We start from the raw sequence: 14,503 nt of genomic DNA, 5'->3' as shown, positions 1-14,503 counted from the left end.
TCTAATTAAAACAAAGCATTGCGATGGCCCTCGCGGGTGTTGACGCAATGTGATTTCTGCCCAGTGCTCTGAATGTCAACGTGAAGAAATTTAAGCAAGCGCGAATAAACGGCGGGAGTAACTATGACTCTCTTAAGGCCAACCCCACCTCCTCGTGGTGAGAGTCGGGCAACGTCTGGGGCTCACCTCCCGGCGGCCAACGGGGCTCTGGCATAAGGACAACCGAAAGGCTCTTTCCTTGAAGTAACTATGCGACAACATCTTAGCACATAAACTAGTGGCGAACTGGCCTTGCCAGATAATTAAGAATTGCTAATATCTAGGAAGGGGTAGTGCTGTTATTGGCAGGACTCCCTTTTTTGCTTTAAAAAAATTAAAGCAACACGCCGCGAGCAGTCTTAGTCACTCTGGTGTCCTACCCGTGAGTTATCTAGTCTAATAACCGGCTAGCTGAATAGCCCGTAAACCCACGGCTTTAATTAGTAGATATGGGCGATCCGAGTCGCCAACAGCGTCGAAAGAGCTCTGCGAAGTATATTGAACCTATAAGTTGGCTGAAGTCGACTATTCATGGGGAAACAGAGATAACACTCTGTGAAATGCTGATCAGCAAATAAGTGCCTTTGGCATTATTCTGCCCCTTAGCTTGGCTCGAACTGATGCATGTTATAAGTATTGCGTCTCGAGCGATTAAGTCCATCGTGTGGCGAGGTGCTGCCGAATGCCCGGACGTCGCGTCAGCTCTGCGTGACGATCCTATTAAAGGAGCGAATATATATTTATGATATGGAGAATATAGGAGAAGCCTCGGAGGCGGCCGGTTTCGAGAACGTCGCTGCCGAACCTGGCGAACCGGTCGCTGCCTGTGTGGCAAATAGGCGAGGGGACGTGAACGGCGCTCGAGTCCCAGGGGCGCCGCCGGACATGCGATGGGAGCCCTTACCCTTACGGGTTACCCAATCCTATGACATCCAAGGAAGTGTCGAAACGGCAATAATATGCCCAAAGTGCTCTGAGAACGGTCTCAATATTTCCTGCCTTGGCAGCGGGCAGTTGAATAAACACGTTCTAGAGGAGCATCCTTCTGTCTCGCTCAATTGGAGCTGTGACAAGTGCAATAAAAGCTTCCCAAAAATGCACGCTTGGCGATGCCATTACGCCAAATGTAATGCTCCAGCGGAGTTGAGCAAGGCCCGCCCGCTCCTCCAGTCACCACCATTTTGGCAGACGGCGGCGATCTGGGAATGGACTCCCTTCTCTCAAAAGGGTCCAGTTCCTTATCCTTCTCTTTGTCCATTTTTTGTGCCATTGTCGTCGTCGTGTATCTCTGTTTTAATGTATTTGTTTGTAAATTTTTCTCCATAATAAGTCCCACGATTCTGGCGAGTCGCAAAGTCCACTCAGGCAGAGCCCCCAGTCGGCGATTCGCCGGGCTAAGCGGCAAGATGCGCACAAAGTGGTTAATGAGGATATGCTGCAACCAATGCTGCAGCTGGAGAAGAGCTGGCAACTGGGTCCAGAAGGACCGTAGATTAACACGGACCAAAAACTCGTAGGAGGGGTGAATACCGAAATCCTGACGGCATGGCTTGCCTGCCGGCCTCGGAGAGGTATACCCCTCTGAACCTGAATGCTCCTAGGCACGAGCTCCTGACTGGCTAAGCGGAAACGTATGTTTTAAAAGAGCCGATGCGTCCCACTGTGGGTCCCGAAAGGGACGAGGTATCCACAGTCGGTGACTGCGAGGCTCATCCCTGGCCGGTCTCGAGTTCGACGGAGCATTCAAAGAGCATTGAGCTCGCCACCGTGGTAATACCTCCTGCAGTGGTGAACAAAGTGCTGAAAGGCCAAGGCGCGTGGTGTTCACGTAACACCGCGCGTCTGGCCTTTTTTTATGAGAAAATTTTCGTCATTTTCTTTTATTTTTGCTTTTGCCGCTCTTCTCCAAGAGAAATTTCTATTTCTATGTACTATGACGACCAACGTGCATTAACTCAGCACCTACCACCTATTGCGAGCACGTATACTCGGACGCCACGAATATGCCACGACCATCCTGGCATATGTCGCTGTGCGCTAAGCGTGACGCTGACCCTGCGACACCGGGCTAAGCAAAATGCTGACCCCGCGACAGCAGGCAAAGCAAAACGCTGATCTCGCGACACTGCATCTTGCTGTGAGGCTCGGCGTCTCGCTGACTCCCGGCGCGAGGTCCGATTCGGCGGGTCTTCGTTGCCTGGACAAGGCATACCGCCTTCGGACTTTGTCCGAATTTAGAAAGCAACACGCCGCGATCGGACTTTGTCCGATTTTTGAAAGCAACACGCCGCGATCGGACTTTGTTGCTTTTTCAAAAGCAACACGCCGCGATCGGGCTTTGTTGCTTTTTTAAAGGCAACTCGCCGTGATCGAACTTAATGCGGATTGCGAGCTCCCGACCGAGCACCGAGAGCGGCACTCGTCAGGGTCCGCGCTTTTTCGCTACACGTTCGTGATTTCCCGACCGAGCCCCGAGAGCGGCACTCTTCATGGTCCGCGCTTTTTTTTCGTGTGGCTGTCCGGCCGAACACCGAGAGCGGCACTCTCCACGGTCCGCGCCATACTCCGGAGAGGTATAAAAGACGGGCGCTCTCAGCCCCGAGTCTATCCTCGCCACGATGGGAAGCCCAAAAGCTGACCAGTCTCAAGGAGACCAACCGTCCGTTTCCGGACGAAACAATCCGTCCGTTTCCGGACGAAACAACCCGTCCGTCTCCGGACGAACCAACCGGCCGGTGCCTCGGGTGGGGACCTACATCCAACGGTCCGACGTGGAACAACGGAGCCGGAAAATGGCGTTTCTCGCAGCACCTCCGCCACCCCCGAGCCACCGTCGACGACCACGGGTCCTCTCGGACTCGCCAGCCTCCGCCGTCATCACCGTCGCCGCCGCCACCAAGCCTACAACGACACCGACCGACGCACGCCGCCCAGCCCGACCACCATCACGACCGACACATCAATCAGACGCCGTGTGCCGATCGACCACGCGTCCACCGGCACCCTCCACCGCCGTGCCGCCGACCATCGCGCAACGACCGGCGCCCCCTACAGCGGTGGGCCAACCGCACCCCGTGCAGGTTACCCTGGGGAACGGACGAACGGTCGACGTTCCGTTTTACGCCGCCACCATCTCGCGGCGATATAAAGTGCGCACCCCGGACGGCCGCTGGATCATCCGATTCAATCGGCGTGGTCAGCCACGGATGATCCGCCGACTACCCCACCCCCCGTAAAAAGGGAGGGTGATGTGACGACCCGTTTTGTCGTCACTAGAAGCCGCGCAAGCACGAGGCCGACCGTCCGCCCGCGCTCATATAAACGGCCCCTGTCGGGGCCACCACACATCGAACACGTGGGAATTTGCCTTTTCGCCCCACCCGACCGGACCGCCCCACTCCAAGCTAGTTGGAGGGGGCTGACCGACGGGTATATAAAGTGGCGCAGCCGAGACTTCGAGACCAGTCCCGTCCTGGTCTCTTGAGCGTACTCAAGGACCACTCCTCACCTCCTAACCATCCCGGGCGACGAGCGTTCTCGTCGCGTAAGCCGAGCGTTCTCGGGCACCGGATCCTCTCCAAACATCACCCCGGCCGACGAGCGTTCTCGTCGGGCAGGCCGAGCGTCCTCGGTCACCGGATTCTCTCCAAACATCACCCCGGCCGACGAGCGTTCTCGTCGGGCAGGCCGAGCGTCCTCGGTCACCGGATCCTCTCCGAACAGCACCCCGGTCGACGAGCGTTCTCGTCGGGCTGGCCGAGCGTCCTCGGTCACCGGATCCTCTCCGAACAGCACCCCGGTCGACGAGCGTTCTCGTCGGGCAGGCCGAGCATTCTCGGTCTCCGGATCCTCTCCGAACATCACCCCGGTCGACGAGCGTTCTCGTCGGGTGGGCCGAGCGTCCTCGGTCACCGGATCCTCTCCGAACAGCACCCCGGTCGACGAGCGTTCTCGTCGGGCAGGCCGAGCATTCTCGGTCTCCGGATCCTCTCCGAACATCACCCCGGTCGACGAGCGTTCTCGTCGGGCAGGCCGAGCGTCCTCGGGCACCGGATCCTCTCCGAACATCACCCCGGCCGACGAGCGTTCTCGTCGGGAAGGCCGAGTTTCCTCGGTCACCGGATCCTCCGAGAGCCACCGACATCTTGCGGAGCTCGCCCTTCTCAGGGCGCCCGAATCCAAGGCGGTTTACGGAGCTCGCCCTTTTTAGGGCGCTCGTATCCACGCCGCGTTGGGTAAATTTCGTCCGCCACGCTACTATCTTAGTTATAAGTCGTGTCCGCGTCCGTATGATTTGGTCGCGTTTCGTCCGTCGCGTTATTATTTGTAAACCTTTAGTTATAAGTCGTGCCCGCGTCCGTATGATTTGGTCGCGTTTCGTCCGTCGCGTTATCATTTGTAAACCTTAGTTATAAGTCGTGTCCGCGTCCGTATGATTTGGTCGCGTTTCGTCCGTCGCATTCCTTGTATTCCTTAGTTATAAATCGTGTCCGCGTCCGTATAAGTTGGTCGCGGTCCGCACTTCCTGCGATTCTCCCCTGTACGCGTAGACTAGATAATAAGCCAACTCTTGCAGGGCGGCTTTAATAAACTCTGTTTTTACCAGAACGATTGGCGTGGTTATTGCGAACCTGAGTCTCCCCCCTCTTCCCGAATCCTGGCACCGACGAGCCGATCCGTGGCGTCGGGACCTTTCCCGAGGAGCCCCGTTACAGTCTGAGTACAGCGTGTTTCCCCCCGGCGTGGAAGGCTGCGCGAGTGGTAGTTCTGTTAAAGTCCCCTGAGAAACCTAGGTCGGACCCTGGGTCGTACAGGCCCATTTGCCTGCTGTCCGTACTGGGGAAAGTGTTGGAGCGAATGATGGTTGGAAGACTCGAGCGAACGATGTGTGGAAGAATGTGTGACGCCCAGTACGGATTTGTTAGGAACCGGTCGACCGAGGATGCGTGGAATCGAGTGCATGAATGGATGAATGGGTCGGAGAGAAAGTATGTGCTAGGAGTGTTCGTGGATTTTAAGGGAGCGTTTGACAACCTAGAGTGGGAATGTGTGATCAAGAAATTGCGTGAAGTTGAATGTGAAGACACTGAATTGTGGAAGAGCTACTTCAGCGGCAGGCGTGTATGTATGAAAAGGCGCTCTCAGAGAAAAAGAAAATAACGGATTTGATGGAATTTGTTGTTGTGTTTTGATATAACGACGGACGCCGTCGCGCCTCTCTTACCGAAAGTAGTCGGCAAGCAGAGCAGCGCGCCCGGCGGTGTTCGACGACGATTTGGAGCGAGACGCTTCGCGATCACGCTCGTGTGTGTGCCATTCTCCGGCCACACACACACAGAGCGTCGATTCGGCGTTGAGCGCGAACCGGTGGTAACCTATGCCCGCGCACGCGTGTGTGCAGCACCCACGACGTTCGTCGACGCGCGCCCTCCCCGTTGTCGCGGGGCAGCGGTCAGCGTGCCGAGAACACACGGTGTGCGACCGCGAGTGCCGAGCGAGAGGACCCCCATATATTATTATAATATATATATAACACAGAGAAGGGATCGATGATATTTCGACCAATCTGTCAACTGTGTCGGTCCGACGGTTTCTTCAAAGAGCTTCCGCCCCGGCTCTCCCGTTGCGGGAGAGACGCTCCGAACGAGAAACACACAACTCTATCTTTGTGCCGTAGCCTTCCCTGGCGGGAGGCGGCGGTCCGCGCGCGTCCTCGGACGCGCGCGGACAGGCTGATCGAAGAGCCACCACGATTATTCTCTCTCTCTCGTCCGAGAGAAGAGACCACGATGGTTGAACGAGAAGCGCGTTTCTTCGCGATCGCAAAAATTTCGAACGATTACCCTGAACGGTGGATCACTTGGCTCGTGGGTCGATGAAGAACGCAGCTAATTGCGCGTCAACTTGTGAACTGCAGGACACATGAACATTGACATTTCGAACGCACATTGCGGTCCACGGATACAATTCCCGGACCACGCCTGGCTGAGGGTCGTTTTAGTACCCCTTAACTGCTTGCGCCCGAAAAGCGCGCACGGCCACGACGCGGGCGACCAGAGAATGGCGCGCGCGTCGCCTGTGCCCTGTGCAACGCTTACAATGGGCGTACGAGCGATCGTTGGACGTTCGCCCGAGGTGTCTGTGCCGCGCCGACCGGCCGCGGTGCAAATCCTGGCGTCGTCTGAAATGACACACCGAAATAATAATAATAAGGAGGAGAAGCGCACAAGCGTGTAAAACGTTGGCAAACGCGCGCCCAGAGAATGCTGCGCGAATTAAGAGGGGGAGCGTGTTTGTGTATCCAAGTCGTGTGTCTACGCGAGAGCCGAGGAGAAATGGGATGAGAGTAAGAGCGCGCGCGAAGGGAGCAACAAACGGCCAAAAAAAGGGTCAGGACGGTGAATGGCACCGCTTTCCCTAGAGCGGCGCGTGCGTCGTTGTCTCCCGAAAGTAGGTAGCGCTTGTCTCACCGTCTCTCCTCTCTGTACATCACACAGACTGACCGGACTGCTCTCGCACTCTGTGCCGCGTCTCTCGGTGCGATAGCGCTCGCGCGTCTTATGCCGAGGCGCCCTTGCCCGCACACATAACGGTATTACGGAGAAATATACGGCGCGTCGTCGTCCGGCGGAGAGAGCATTCGTAATTTTTTACCTCTTTACGGAGAAGGGTTTTGAATCGCGAGCCGACCGCGTGTCCGAGTCCACGAAATTTTCGTAAAGCGAAAAAAGGGGACCGGCGCGCCGCGTCGTGTACTCGTCGATTCGATTCCGCCCGAATTTCGTATATAAAAGAGTAGGGAGAGCCGAGAATCTCGAACCCCGCGATATATCGTCTCCATTACCACCAACGAGTGTGTGTGCGGTTAGCGCCCCGGCGATTTGCCTTCTCGCGTATTTCGTGTGCTGCCGCTGCTGCTCTCTCGTTCGACGCTCTCTCTCCTTCCCTCTTATAATATATATTATAGAGGAGAGACGACGATGAGCGACGCGGAGGAGGCAAACGGCTACGAAATCTCACTATGCGACGACCTCAGAGCAGGCGAGATTACCCGCTGAATTTAAGCATATTATTAAGCGGAGGAAAAGAAACTAACCAGGATTTCCTTAGTAGCGGCGAGCGGACAGGAAAGAGCCCAGCACCGAATCCCGCGGTTTCGCCGCAGGGAAATGTGGTATTTGGGAGGATCCGCTTATCCCGAGGTGCCGCGTCGCGTCCAAGTCCATCTTGAATGGGGCCACTTACCCGTAGAGGGTGCCAGGCCCGTAGCGACCGGTGCGCGCCTCAAGAGGATCTCTCCTTAGAGTCGGGTTGCTTGAGAGTGCAGCTCTAAGTGGGTGGTAAACTCCATCTAAGGCTAAATACGACCACGAGACCGATAGCGAACAAGTACCGTGAGGGAAAGTTGAAAAGAACTTTGAAGAGAGAGTTCAAGAGTACGTGAAATCGTTCAGGGGTAAACCTAAGAAACCCAAAAGATCGAACGGGGAGATTCATCGTCAGCGGCGCTGGCTTCGCGTCGGTCGGCGATGTCCCGCGGAGTCCTTGTGGCTCGAGCGCGGGCACGCTACCGTGCGCCGATGTCCGGCGCTCGTCGTCGTGCACTTCTCCCCAAGTAGAACGTCGCGACCCGCTGGGTGTCGGTCTACGGCCCGGGTGCGGTGTCTGTCGCGTCGCCGGTAAAACGGCACGCGACAAACCCTCGGTCGCCCAGCCGGCTGCTCGGCGGTACGCGCAAGGTATCAGGCCGCACTATTCACGGTGCGTCGAGACCGTCGCAAGCGCGCGCCACGGTACTCGGAGGTTACGGACTTCGCGCCGTCCCCGGTCCTGGCCCGCTGTTGGTTACAGTACGGTACACCTTCGACAGGCCTGCGAACGTCTCCCGCGGTCTCGCGGGAGACCGATACCGGTCGGCGACGCTACTGCTTTGGGTACTCTTAGGACCCGTCTTGAAACACGGACCAAGGAGTCTAACATGTACGCGAGTCATTGGGACTTGTCGCGAGACCTAAAGGCGTAATAAAAGTGAAGGTCGGCCCTGGCCGTCGACCTAGGGAGGATGGGCCGCGTCGCGAGGCGGCCTCGCACTCCCGGGGCGTCTCGTTCTCATCGCGAGAAGAGACGCACCCAGAGCGTACACGTTGGGACCCGAAAGATGGTGAACTATGCCTGGTCAGGACGAAGTCAGGGGAAACCCTGATGGAGGTCTGTAGCGATTCTGACGTGCAAATCGATCGTCGGAACTGGGTATAGGGGCGAAAGACTAATCGAACCATCTAGTAGCTGGTTCCCTCCGAAGTTTCCCTCAGGATAGCTGGCACTCGGCCGTTCAGCACGGAACGCGCGCGAGTCTCATCTGGTAAAGCGAATGATTAGAGGCCTTGGGGCCGAAACGACCTCAACCTATTCTCAAACTTTAAATGGGTGAGATCTCTGGCTTTCTTGAATTATGAAGCCACGAGCATCTTCGGATCAGAATGCCAAGTGGGCCATTTTTGGTAAGCAGAACTGGCGCTGTGGGATGAACCAAACGCAGAGCTAAGGCGCCCAACTCGACGCTCATGGGACACCATAAAAGGCGTTGGTTGCTTAAGACAGCAGGACGGTGGCCATGAAAATCGGAATCCGCTAAGGAGTGTGTAACAACTCACCTGCCGAAGCAACTAGCCCTGAAAATGGATGGCGCTGAAGCGTCGAGCCTATACTCTGCCGTCAGCGGCAAGTGGGGCGGCAACCGGGAGCGGGCGTTAGTCTTCTCTCGCGTCGTCACGAAGCCCTGACGAGTAGGAGGGTCGCGACGGTGAGCGCAGAAGGGTCTGGGCGCGAGCCTGCCTGGAGCCGCCGTCGGTGCAGATCTTGGTGGTAATAGCAAATACTCCAGCGAGGCCCTGGAGGACTGACGTAGAGAAGGGTTTCGTGTGAACAGCCGTTGCACACGAGTCAGTCGATCCTAAGCCCTAGGAGAAATCCTATGTCAATGACGGCGCACAATATACTCGAGTGTCGAGGAATAATAATAAATATTATACGAAAGACACACGCCCGTCGGGCGAAAGGGAATCCGGTTCCTATTCCGGAACCCGGCAGCGGAACCGCATACAATTCGGGCCCTCGTAAGAGTGTTCGTCGGGGTAACCCAAAATGACCTGGAGACGCCGTCGGGAGATCCGGGAAGAGTTTTCTTTTCTGTATAAGCGTTCGAGTTCCCTGGAAACCTCTAGCAGGGAGATAGGGTTTGGAACGCGAAGAGCACCGCAGTTGCGGCGGTGTCCGGATCTTCCCCTCGGTCGGACCTTGAAAATCCAGGAGAGGGCCACGTGGAGGTGTCGCGCCGGTTTGTACCCATATCCGCAGCAGGTCTCCAAGGTAAAGAGCCTCTAGTCGATAGAATAATGTAGGTAAGGGAAGTCGGCAAATTGGATCCGTAACTTCGGAATAAGGATTGGCTCTGAGGAGCGGGGCGTGTCCGGCTTGGTCGGGAAGCGGGTCTGGCTGACGTGCCGGGCCTGGGCGAGGTGAACGGTCGGCGTTCTCGCGCCGGTCTTGGGATCCGAGCTCGGTCCCGTGCCTTGGCCTCCCGCGGATCTTCCTTGCTGCGAGGCTTCCGTGGCGGCGCGAGCCGTCGTGGTCGTCCTCTTTGGCCGCCATTCAACGCTCAGCTCAGAACTGGCACGGACTAGGGGAATCCGACTGTCTAATTAAAACAAAGCATTGCGATGGCCCTCGCGGGTGTTGACGCAATGTGATTTCTGCCCAGTGCTCTGAATGTCAACGTGAAGAAATTTAAGCAAGCGCGAATAAACGGCGGGAGTAACTATGACTCTCTTAAGGCCAACCCCACCTCCTCGTGGTGAGAGTCGGGCAACGTCTGGGGCTCACCTCCCGGCGGCCAACGGGGCTCTGGCATAAGGACACCGAAAGGCTCTTTCCTTGAAGTAACTATGCGACAACATCTTAGCACATAAACTAGTGGCGAACTGGCCTTGCCAGATAATTAAGAATTGCTAATATCTAGGAAGGGGTAGTGCTGTTATTGGCAGGACTCCCCTTTTTGCTTTAAAAAAATTAAAGCAACACGCCGCGAGCAGTCTTAGTCACTCTGGTGTCCTACCCGTGAGTTATCTAGTCTAATAACCGGCTAGCTGAATAGCCCGTAAACCCACGGCTTTAATTAGTAGATATGGGCGATCCGAGTCGCCAACAGCGTCGAAAGAGCTCTGCGAAGTATATTGAACCTATAAGTTGGCTGAAGTCGACTATTCATGGGGAAACAGAGATAACACTCTGTGAAATGCTGATCAGCAAATAAGTGCCTTTGGCATTATTCTGCCCCTTAGCTTGGCTCGAACTGATGCATGTTATAAGTATTGCGTCTCGAGCGATTAAGTCCATCGTGTGGCGAGGTGCTGCCGAATGCCCGGACGTCGCGTCAGCTCTGCGTGACGATCCTATTAAAGGAGCGAATATATATTTATGATATGGAGAATATAGGAGAAGCCTCGGAGGCGGCCGGTTTCGAGAACGTCGCTGCCGAACCTGGCGAACCGGTCGCTGCCTGTGTGGCAAATAGGCGAGGGGACGTGAACGGCGCTCGAGTCCCAGGGGCGCCGCCGGACATGCGATGGGAGCCCTTACCCTTACGGGTTACCCAATCCTATGACATCCAAGGAAGTGTCGAAACGGCAATAATATGCCCAAAGTGCTCTGAGAACGGTCTCAATATTTCCTGCCTTGGCAGCGGGCAGTTGAATAAACACGTTCTAGAGGAGCATCCTTCTGTCTCGCTCAATTGGAGCTGTGACAAGTGCAATAAAAGCTTCCCAAAAATGCACGCTTGGCGATGCCATTACGCCAAATGTAATGCTCCAGCGGAGTTGAGCAAGGCCCGCCCGCTCCTCCAGTCACCACCATTTTGGCAGACGGCGGCGATCTGGGAATGGACTCCCTTCTCTCAAAAGGGTCCAGTTCCTTATCCTTCTCTTTGTCCATTTTTTGTGCCATTGTCGTCGTCGTGTATCTCTGTTTTAATGTATTTGTTTGTAAATTTTTCTCCATAATAAGTCCCACGATTCTGGCGAGTCGCAAAGTCCACTCAGGCAGAGCCCCCAGTCGGCGATTCGCCGGGCTAAGCGGCAAGATGCGCACAAAGTGGTTAATGAGGATATGCTGCAACCAATGCTGCAGCTGGAGAAGAGCTGGCAACTGGGTCCAGAAGGACCGTAGATTAACACGGACCAAAAACTCGTAGGAGGGGTGAATACCGAAATCCTGACGGCATGGCTTGCCTGCCGGCCTCGGAGAGGTATACCCCTCTGAACCTGAATGCTCCTAGGCACGAGCTCCTGACTGGCTAAGCGGAAACGTATGTTTTAAAAGAGCCGATGCGTCCCACTGTGGGTCCCGAAAGGGACGAGGTATCCACAGTCGGTGACTGCGAGGCTCATCCCTGGCCGGTCTCGAGTTCGACGGAGCATTCAAAGAGCATTGAGCTTGCCACCGTGGTAATACCTCCTGCAGTGGTGAGCAAAGTGCTGAAAGGCCAAGGCGCGTGGTGTTCACGTAACACCGCGCGTCTGGCCTTTTTTTATGAGAAAATTTTCGTCATTTTCTTTTATTTTTGCTTTTGCCGCTCTTCTCCAAGAGAAATTTCTATTTCTATGTACTATGACGACCAACGTGCATTAACTCAGCACCTACCACCTATTGCGAGCACGTATACTCGGACGCCACGAATATGCCACGACCATCCTGGCATATGTCGCTGTGCGCTAAGCGTGACGCTGACTCTGCGACACCGGGCTAAGCAAAATGTTGACCCCGCGACAGCAGGCAAAGCAAAACGCTGATCTCGCGACACTGCATCTTGCTGTGAGGCTCGGCGTCTCGCTGACTCCCGGCGCGAGGTCCGATTCGGCGGGTCTTCGTTGCCTGGACAAGGCATACCGCCTTCGGACTTTGTCCGAATTTAGAAAGCAACACGCCGCGATCGGACTTTGTCCGATTTTTGAAAGCAACACGCCGCGATCGGACTTTGTTGCTTTTTCAAAAGCAACACGCCGCGATCGGGCTTTGTTGCTTTTTTAAAGGCAACACGCCGTGATCGAACTTAATGCGGATTGCGAGCTCCCGACCGAGCACCGAGAGCGGCACTCGTCAGGGTCCGCGCTTTTTCGCTACCCGTTCGTGATTTCCCGACCGAGCACCGAGAGCGGCACTCTTCATGGTCCGCGCTTTTTTTTCGTGTGGCTGTCCGACCGAACACCGAGAGCGGCACTCTCCACGGTCCGCGCTATACTCCGGAGAGGTATAAAAGACGGGCGCTCTCAGCCCCGAGTCTATCCTCGCCACGATGGGAAGCCCAAAAGCTGACCAGTCTCAAGGAGACCAACCGTCCGTTTCCGGACGAAACAATCCGTCCTTTTCCGGACGAAACAACCCGTCCGTCTCCGGACGAACCAACCGGCCGGTGCCTCGGGTGGGGACCTACATCCAACGGTCCGACGTGGAACAACGGAGCCGGAAAATGGCGTTTCTCGCAGCACCTCCGCCACCCCCGAGCCACCGTCGACGACCACGGGTCCTCTCGGACTCGCCAGCCTCCGCCGTCATCACCATCGCCGCCGCCACCAAGCCTTCAACGACACCGACCGACGCACGCCGCCCAGCCCGACCACCATCACGACCGACACCTCAATCAGACGCCGTGTGCCGATCGACCACGCGTCCACCGGCACCCTCCACCGCCGTGCCGCCGACCATCGCGCAACGACCGGCGCCCCCTACAGCGGTGGGCCAACCGCACCCCGTGCAGGTTACCCTGGGGAACGGACGAACGGTCGACGTTCCGTTTTACGCCGCCACCATCTCGCGGCGATATAAAGTGCGCACCCCGGACGGCCGCTGGATCATCCGATTCAATCGGCGTGGTCAGCCACGGATGATCCGCCGACTACCTCACCCCCCGTAAAAAGGGAGGGTGATGTGACGACCCGTTTTGTCGTCACTAGAAGCCGCGCAAGCACGAGGCCGACCGTCCGCCCGCGCTCATATAAACGGCCCCTGTCGGGGCCACCACACATCGAACACGTGGGAATTTGCCTTTTCGCCCCACCCGACCGGACCGCCCCACTCCAAGCTAGTTGGAGGGGGCTGACCGACGGGTATATAAAGCGGCGCAGCCGAGACTTCGAGACCAGTCCCGTCCTGGTCTCTTGAGCGTACTCAAGGACCACTCCTCACCTCCTAACCATCCCGGGCGACGAGCGTTCTCGTCGCGTAAGCCGAGCGTCCTCGGTCACCGGATCCTCTCCGAACAGCACCCCGGTCGACGAGCGTTCTCGTCGGGCAGGCCGAGCATTCTCGGTCTCCGGATCCTCGCCGAACATCACCCCGGCCGACGAGCGTTCTCGTCGGGCAGGCCGAGCGTCCTCGGTCACCGGATCCTCTCCGAACATCACCCCGGCCGACGAGCGTTCTCGTCGGGTAGGCCGAGCGTCCTCGGTCACCGGATCCTCTCCGAACAGCACCCCGGTCGACGAGCGTTTTCGTCGGGCAGGCCGAGCATTCTCGGTCTCCGGATCCTCTCCGAACATCACCCCGGTCGACGAGCGTTCTCGTCGGGCAGGCCGAGCGTCCTCGGTCACCGGATCCTCTCCGAACATCACCCCGGCCGACGAGCGTTCTCGTCGGGTAGGCCGAGCGTCCTCGGTCACCGGATCCTCTCCGAACAGCACCCCGGTCGACGAGCGTTCTCGTCGGGCAGGCCGAGCATTCTCGGTCTCCGGATCCTCTCCGAACATCACCCCGGTCGACGAGCGTTCTCGTCGGGCAGGCCGAGCGTCCTCGGACACCGGATCCTCTCCAAATATCACCCCAGTCGACGAGCGTTCTCGTCGGGCAGGCCGAGCGTCCTCGGGCACCGGATCCACTCCAAACATCACTTCGGCCGACGAGCGTTCTCGTCGGGAAGGCCGAGTTTCCTTGGTCACCGGATCCTCCGAGAGCCACCGACATCTTGCGGAGCTCGCCCTTCTCAGGGCGCCCGAATCCAAGGCGGTTTACGGAGCTCGCCTTTTTCAGGGCGCTCGTATCCACGCCGCGTTGGGTAAATTTCGTCCGCCACGCTACTATCTTAGTTACAAGTCGTGTCCGCGTCCGTATGATTCGGTCGCGTTTCGTCCGTCGCGTTATTATTTGTAAACCTTTAGTTATAAGTCGTGCCCGCGTCCGTATGGTTTGGTCGCGTTTCGTCCGTCGCGTTATTATTTGTAAACCTTAGTTATAAGTCGTGCCCGCGTCCGTATGATTTGGTCGCGTTCCGCACTTCCTGCGATTCTCCTTTGTACGCGTAGACTAGATAATAAGCCCACTCTTGCAGAGCGGCTTCAATAAACTCTGTTTTTACCAGAACGATTGGCGTGGTTATTGCGAACCTGAGTCTCCCCCCCCCCTCTTCCCGAAT

General features: G+C 56.8%; 1 non-coding gene and 1 pseudogene across 1 annotated transcript; both read left to right on the top strand.

The window, feature by feature from the left end:
* The first annotated feature begins 5,879 nt into the window (after nt 1–5,879).
* On the top strand, nt 5,880–6,034 carry LOC114937453 (5.8S ribosomal RNA). The gene has a single exon (XR_003820891.1). It is a non-coding gene; the product is annotated as a 5.8S ribosomal RNA (ribosomal RNA).
* A 1,055-nt stretch (nt 6,035–7,089) lies between these two features.
* LOC114937455 (large subunit ribosomal RNA) lies at nt 7,090–9,425 on the top strand (annotated as a pseudogene).
* Nucleotides 9,426–14,503: the final 5,078 nt, after the last annotated feature.

The sequence above is a fragment of the Nylanderia fulva genome, unplaced genomic scaffold, assembly GCF_048542155.1.
Source record: "Nylanderia fulva isolate GAGA-0341 unplaced genomic scaffold, ASM4854215v1 Scaffold683, whole genome shotgun sequence".
Classification (NCBI taxonomy): domain Eukaryota; kingdom Metazoa; phylum Arthropoda; class Insecta; order Hymenoptera; family Formicidae; genus Nylanderia; species Nylanderia fulva.
This window is presented reverse-complemented; position numbering and strand designations above follow the sequence as displayed.